Raw genomic sequence first — 8,001 nt, 5'->3', positions numbered from 1 at the left:
CTGCAGTTATTTCATATCTGCATATCTTAGCTTTTCCTCGCATTTTCCACCCTCTTCTGTGTTCAAACGCTAGACAAAATGTTTAAAAGTCTACTGCTTCGTGGACTGGTACAAAGCCCAAATTTAGTAATCGATTACGGAAGTGATCAACGGCTTACGCAACATAAGCGCGCAGTGGATAGTTCATAGTAATTTTGGTGGCGTAACAAGGAAATCGTGTTGAGGGTCGACTATAAGCATAGTAATTCAGGGCTGTCTTTCGATTTCCTACTTCAGTAATACGCTACCATATAAATAAAGAAGCAAAAAAAAATTTCGTGTGTTGTCTTCCCATTGCCAGCCACAACACGGACATTGGGTCAAGATGAATGGTCTGACCATGCGGTCCAGTTTGAGGCGGACGACAACAATAGTCGACCTGCATTATCAACAGCCATAAGGTGAACGAGGAGAATAAAATTACTGGTAACATGTAGACAGAACTGTCTAGTTATTTAGGTAGCGAATATCTATTACAAGTTCTAGTACTCTAGGCCAAAATATCAGATTGTTTGTTTCAAATCTCCCATTTAATCACGGCAGGACCAACAACTAACGAAGGTTTCTCGTAAGTCGAAAATATTTACACTCTTAGCTACCGGTTATCAAAGAAGCGTAAAGTTTACTGATTATCGGCTTCAACTGCGTTGCGAATTCTCTTAACCGTGTGTCACTATACTCCGCTTATAATTTTCTAGTAGTAAACAGCGCTACTAGATGTTTCAAATTCTCGATCCGGTGCCGCCATTAAGCATTACGTTACCCGCTACGCCGTCACGTAAATATGAAAAATATTATTGCTTGATATTGGCTCAACCTATTACTGGGCATTGGCAGAATATTTTGTATGCAAAACACCAATTCGGTGCGCTCACCTTTGGCTCCCAACGAAGTGGTACATTTACTGACTACAACACAAATCGGCTTTGTCCATCGGTTCGCTTTACGATTGAAAAAATGGGTTGCCATTTCATAAACATATTCCCCAGAACGTTGAATAGTTATCGGGTTTACCTCGGTGATAGTAGGTGATACAGTTTACCCGTTATTTCGCTATCATTACTGTTAGAAAAAACTGCAGCTAGCTCCATATTTGAAATGCAAGCGGGGCGAATCGTTATTTTATTACCCCGTATGCAAGGCTGACAACGTTGCGGGTAAAAGCAAATAGACTTTCGTTGATATTTAATTCCAGAATTAGGTGAGAAACAAACCCCCTATGGCTCACGGTGGGTAGAAGTTGATTCTTTGGCCGCTTGCAAACTTCCCGATTACTCTACGATAGAAGCAAAGGAAAAACAATGTTGGCAAACGTATTTCGTCTACGAGCTTGGCCAAGGCTACAGCATAATTGTCAGCGGCGACATGACTGATGGCTTTCATCAATCTAAAATTTCCTAATGTCGGTTGATGACAGCGACCGCAGGCCGTCGCGAACAATCGCGGAATTTCGGTCCTGTAGGTAAAGCTATCTTCGGCTGTATCTTCAAAATCATAAGCTCAGCTATTTGCGCTAGCTCGTATCGCTCGTAAAGGGACCGGCCGCTCAGGAACTGGTGACAGAGAACGGCTGATCAGGAACCACGCAATGTATTTAACTTAATATGATCGCCATAGAACCGGTCTATGACAAATCGATGTTGTGTATTAATGTATTTAATAGCAAACGAGATATGAACATGCTAAACGAATTTCTCCTCAAAATTCAGCAAATCAGAAACTCGTCAGGTTAAAAATACGAGTCTTCAGTGATATCTTTTGTGTGAACTGCAAGAAGTTGGATAAAAAAAACACGGGTAGGGTAAGTATATGGTGAAAAAAGTCGGCCAAGACTATCTGACACAGGTCTACTAAAGGATAGAAATAAAAATACAGCTGTTTCAGATAAGGACAACAGGGATCACGTTGGAATCGGTAACGTCCCAATTGCAGATGGCTCAGCCGTGCGAGCATCAGCGAAGGCTACCGCAGTATGATCTGAAACACGGTGGCTAGAGGATCATCCAATTGCGGTTTCGGACCGAGCGTTAGTAGCTAAAAACAGGCTCCACTAAAACATAAATACTTCAATATTTTTGTTCGGCAAAGAAATTTCCATTCGGATGATATACTTGAAGAATAGAGCCAATTTGTTTGCAGGGACGATATCGAAAGCGTTTTGAAAGCTACCGTATGTGCATGGAGTAATTTATTAAAGCTACCCAAGGAGCACCACTCAATAACATGAGAGATTTTAACACCACTTACAAGGTTTTTATACCTGTCTTGTTATTTTTCTATTGCAGTGTGGGTGCAGAATTATCGTAAAGGTCGGATATCGCCAGAAAATGCCTCAAATGCCTTTAGCTATTTAAAAGCATGGCAGGAAATAACTGGGAGTAAAGCAAGCCTTTCGCATATCACATCGTTAACGTTTCCTTCCCTGAAACACGCATTCTGCTTTTTCTGGAGTAAACAGAACCTAAATCAGATAATTAGCAAATAATTTAGTATTATCAACGGAACGTTGATTGATAGATTTCAGAAATTGGCTAAAAATTAAATGCTCGAAATTGCGCTATCGATCTGGTCAGAGGCTAAGTAATTAGAGAAAATCATATATTTCTATCAGTAGTTTTAGAATACTGGACAAGGCTGTGAAGACTGGACACGCTCAATGTTCGGCCGTATTGAACAGGCGGGTTGAGCCTGCCCAAAGTAGGGGCGGCTTAGCAACTCATGTTTTTGCAACCTTCAGCCATTAATTACCTGCTATGTCTAAAATAAACTGCAGGCTTTAAAGTGATGGGCGCAGGCAAACATTTTCAACCCGCAATCAATTCAAAGCTTAAACCGTATGGATCGAGAAATTATATTAAGACCAGATACGATGAACCTGCTTCCATGACCAGCGAATCCAGTGAGCAAATCAAATCTTATCGGTTTAAAGGAAAGTAAATTAGGTTAACGACCTTGGTCCTGCAGGTATTTCACCTGCTGCCATGTAAATGCCTAAGAAAATATTTCAGATCTTACTTCCCTGTTGCGCTGTTGATAGAATGGCTCTAAGTACCTGCAGTGTTCTATATATTATTTTTCAAAACACCTAAAAAAACCTGCAAGTAGCAAATATATATGACCATTGATGACCTATATAGTTTCGTCGGTAGACACCTGAAACGTATTGGTACTGCGCATAGAAAACGCAAGCCACATGTTTAGAGCTGTGCAGAGGGCTGTACTTCGCTTACTACCTATAGGATGTCCCCAAAAAGCACATACACACACACACTATTTAACGGATCATAACTTTTTGATTGTTTCTTGCTTTCGGGAATTGGAAATAATGAGCGGACAAAAATCAACCGTTCAACAAGAGAAATGTATTTTTAAATGTTAATACGAGTATGAAAATGTAACAGAGATGCTATATCACAGGGAGTTTCCGGTAGATCCACCTATACGACCGTCAGTTATTTACCCGAACGGAATTGCTTACGATCTTAACGCCAATGCTCCAAAAGATCAAAAACATCAGCGAGCTTCAAACAGATGAGTGAAACGAAGACTTGAAGCCGGTGAAGTTTTTTATCGTAAAGTTTGCGCCAAAAAGCCGATAACATTAGAGGATTTTGAGAACGCATGACAGTATCAAATGAAGTGTTTATTTAAATTTAGAAATTAAGAGCCCACCTTCATTGGCATGTGTAAAAGGGGGAAGGGTTATACATTTTAAATATATTCTTTTGCAATTTAATTATGTGTGTTATAAGTTATAGTTATTCGAACTGTTTTTGGGACGCCCCGTCAGAATCCGATCATCCTTTTCTCATTTAATATCAGCACAAACTTGTAAATTTGAGAATGGTGTTTAAATACGTTGTTGCGTTTGGATGAAGTTATGGTAAAAATTTTATTTGCCGGTTTGTCCAATTTATGGGAACAGTGCCAAACGTTCAGGGTATAATGAGGGCACTACGAACACAAAGCCATTTTTTTAAACTCATACTACGGACTGGAACAGTTTTTTTTTCTCTTTTTTTTTTCTCTTTTTTTTTTTTGTTATTATCAAGGCATACGCAAAAGAAACACTGATCAATTAAGGCCAGTTAATATCACTTCGAATGTGGTTGGTCGGAATAAATCTTATCGACAGCGAACCGAAACCTCCCAGTGTCCCATCTAAGGACCCTAAATCCCCACACATTCTAAGCCGATGTTTTGATAAAGGTGTGACGTTATCGCAGTATCGTCAAAAACTACTTGAAGTATCAAAGGTGTAGATATACTTTACGACGACTATGTCCAATACGATATTCAATGCTTCTAGCGTTATTCGTACCACGATTTGCTTCTTCCTTACACAGAGTCGTCTCGTAAAGAATCTGACGTAATCTACATCGACAATACTTCCGGATAAGGGCTAGGTTTCTAATTGATTACAGAACTTAGAATCTTAAAGTGTCATTATCGAAGATGGCGTCATCTAAAAACCAGCCAAAAACCTACTGCGTATGCTGATACAGAATAAAACTACCCGAAACGATCTAATTGCTCAAACAAGCTCTTCTGAGAGCCAGGCAGAGCGCCAAAGGCTAACATATAGAATATTTAGTTGTGGAGTTTTAACCGAGAACGACGCGCTGCTTACAATGGCCAGGGGTTTGCTAAGTTAATTCGAAGATAGTCTCTTATCGATTGTAGATCGGTTGTTCTCAAGGTCATTTCCTCTTCGTCGTTCATGGTAGTTGTCGTAACAACCGTCAATTATACGGACGAAACTATCGATTGTTTTCTTCTAACCTGTTCCAATTCGTCGATCCTATCTCGTACGTCACCTCATCTAGTTTACACAGTTACTGGTTTATTTTCGAACTTCAATGGTCATAGGCAAACCGATAGAAGTTTCCCAGACGTTTTGTAGCTTCCGGGGTCTAACCAGACACTGCTACGATTGTGTCGATCCGTACCTTCTCTAGTGGATAAAAGGCTAGAACTGAATCCCGTTGTGCGTCTTGGACAATTTCTACGTCACTTGTGATCCTTTCAGTAGTCCTGCTATAGGACGCCGAGGAGGTCTCGATTAATCGATCGATGTCACAGAACTGCTGGCAATCGATCTCCTTCTTCGTTTTTCGCATAATACTTTTTATTGAGGTTGTAGTTCGTTCAGTTGTACATTCCACTGCTTTCAAACGTCAATTCCATGGTAATATCACCTGCGATAATGATGTAGTGCCATTTACGATGCGACTAGCCATCGGAAGATATCGATGCAATGGCTTCTCTGGCCGATTCTGTTATGATCATTCATTTCTTATAATTTCGACTCAAATCGAAACTGGCCTTTTCTCAAAAGCAAATGCGCAACGTTCAATTGTTAGCGTCAGCTGACCATCAGGATTCGTAATACCTGATAAATCTCTTCTGAGCTCTACGTAATTGCTCGTTTGGTCGAACTGTACCTTCAGTTGTCTCTGATGTTGGAGGCCTAGGCAGTGTTATTTGGTTAATTGGGGGCTTCGCTGCAATTGGTGTTATAGCCGAAGTACTTAGAGGCCTTGTTGTGACTGCTGTAAGTGAAATCATTTTTTGAATTTTCTTAGCTGAAGGGCCTGCTTTACTATTTAAAGTAGAATTTTTGTCACTGGGGTACGCGGAAGAAGAACGTATATACACTAAATGACGCAACTGTCGAAGCAAAACGGGCTTAAATTAAGACATTTCGCCCAATCTGATTCATCTTCCTTGGAAACGAAAAATCCTCTTATTGAAATCTGAATATATGTGGACTTCAAGATGTCTGGCCAACGAGGATGGGAAACAGGCAAGGCTCGATTCAATAATGTAACTAGTTGAACGATCATCCGAAGTTTTTGTTCGCGGTATTACGGAATGGCTCGATATTTTATCTTCGTTTCCATCGGCTTTTATGCTCATCCTGAATACCTATTAGTTTGGGTGTTAGCTTCGTGATTTTCAACTTTTCGCAAAAACCCAGATCTAAAACCTGATCGAGCTACCCTTTTGTGTCAAGCTTTTCGTTATCATTCCTGAACACGATCTGTTTACTAGACAAACTATTAACAATAAAGGAGTTGATAACTGAATCCATCTTGGATTTGGCCATCATGTGCTACGCAGCCCTTCCTCAGAGTCTTGCTCATCCGCATTATCTTTGCTAAACACTTTAGTACAGTCCTTATCTCGCCCCCTGAGGTGAGTATTAATATATTTAATAGTGTATTTGTTGGCTGACGTTGTCTTGAGGGACCTTCACAAAAAGCTTGAAGTGCGTCTTTGCGTGCCTATCCAGGCCATTCTTAACAAGACCTGTGAATATGTGCTCGGTACAGCACGTGGAATTGGCACACCAGATAAGTTCCATAGATTGCATGTCTCGTTATATTTATTTGTGAGTTAGCCAAAAAAATTCGGTATTCGAGCGTATTCGATGAGCTATTTTTTACAGGCCATCTTACTGCTAGAGCTTGTCCTGCGCCTGAAAACCGGTATAAATGCCATCTAGTCAAAGGACGCACTAACATAATTATACTATATAGACATGGTCGCCTGACATCGAGCGTTTGGAAAATTAGGCGACCCTACTAGAGAAAGTTGACCGCTGTATATATGTATTTAGAGCAACGTAATGCAAGGTCGATAACGAATTTGCAAGCGTTCAAACATGGACATCCTAAAAAAACGTTTTCAAAATGTTTGCAAAACCTAACTTGATGAAGTAGCGAATGGAAAATATGTTTCTGTGGCCGCGCGAGGTTTTCCGGCACCGTAAGGTTTATATTAGGCATAAGAATCTTACCTGCTTGCCCATATCTGTTACAGTTTTCTGTCGTGCAGTCCATGGAAAACCGAATTTTATAATTGTGTTGGCAATTTCAAATGATAAACGGTAGCTATTTCTTCCTGTCATAAAACGAGTACCATACTTAGCGGAACTGGTTACGAGCATCGGTTTTTGTATTCCGTGTAACTGTCAGAACTGTGCAACAAGAAGCCAAATTGCCGCTTATGCTTATTTATCTATAGATTTTATGTGTAAATCAAACATATCTTAATAAAAATATATAGAGATGACCTCTTTTTTACCGGTTCGAAACGGTCAACGAAATATTTCTACTACATCTACAACAAGTGTTGGATGTTGTTTTGGTAACAAATAAATTGTTGCAAGTACTTGTCAAATGCTACAATGTCCAATTAGCTGTGCGTTACCGAGTGATATCATTATCTTGCGCACTATGGATTGCTAGCTTCGAAGGCCTACATGGCTGAATACCAAAATAGGACTGCTAATAATAATGCCTATGGGTATAATAAACACTCTTTAGAAAAATGTTGCCTTTTTATAGGGATTGCTAAAGAAAAGGATACACGATGATGACCTCAGGAACGCACGAATGCATGTGTCATGAAGCAACGAAGATCTTCGTTACATATTCCGCAATAATGCAAGCCTCAAAATAACTTCAGGGTAAGGAAGTGAAAAGAAAATTTACTCTATTGCATTAATAGATAATATAATTTTATTTCGGCATTTATGTGTATCTTGTGTAAGGCGATTTCGACGTGGCCTGTACAGGACATACATAGATTTCGAAACTGTCGTGATAATATAAAGTTTGAGGTCGATAGGCTGAAGAGGTTGGTAGGGCCGATAGACATGAGGCTGATGCCTACGGGGCTTAAGATTTGCTTTGCCTACTATTTCTTCTCGTAAGCAGAACTAAAGTTCGAAACATTCTCTTAAATTACAGGATACTAAAAACGCTGATAGTAGGATGACATATAACTGAAATAATTAGCTCGAGAAATACAACTAAATGCAGATGGAATAACACCAAATGATATGTGAAGCGGCACAGTCCTAGATAGCTCTCCATGTCTAGTTTATGTAACTTTGTACTATATACTGATTATGGTGCTAGGACTTGTAGAGCCCGTTTCCTGCTTACTTCCGGG

Source organism: Varroa destructor, unplaced genomic scaffold, assembly GCF_002443255.2.
Source record: "Varroa destructor unplaced genomic scaffold, Vdes_3.0 BEIS01000007.1, whole genome shotgun sequence".
Classification (NCBI taxonomy): domain Eukaryota; kingdom Metazoa; phylum Arthropoda; class Arachnida; order Mesostigmata; family Varroidae; genus Varroa; species Varroa destructor.
The sequence above is the reverse complement of the archived record's forward strand: the minus strand, read 5'-3'. Positions refer to the sequence as shown.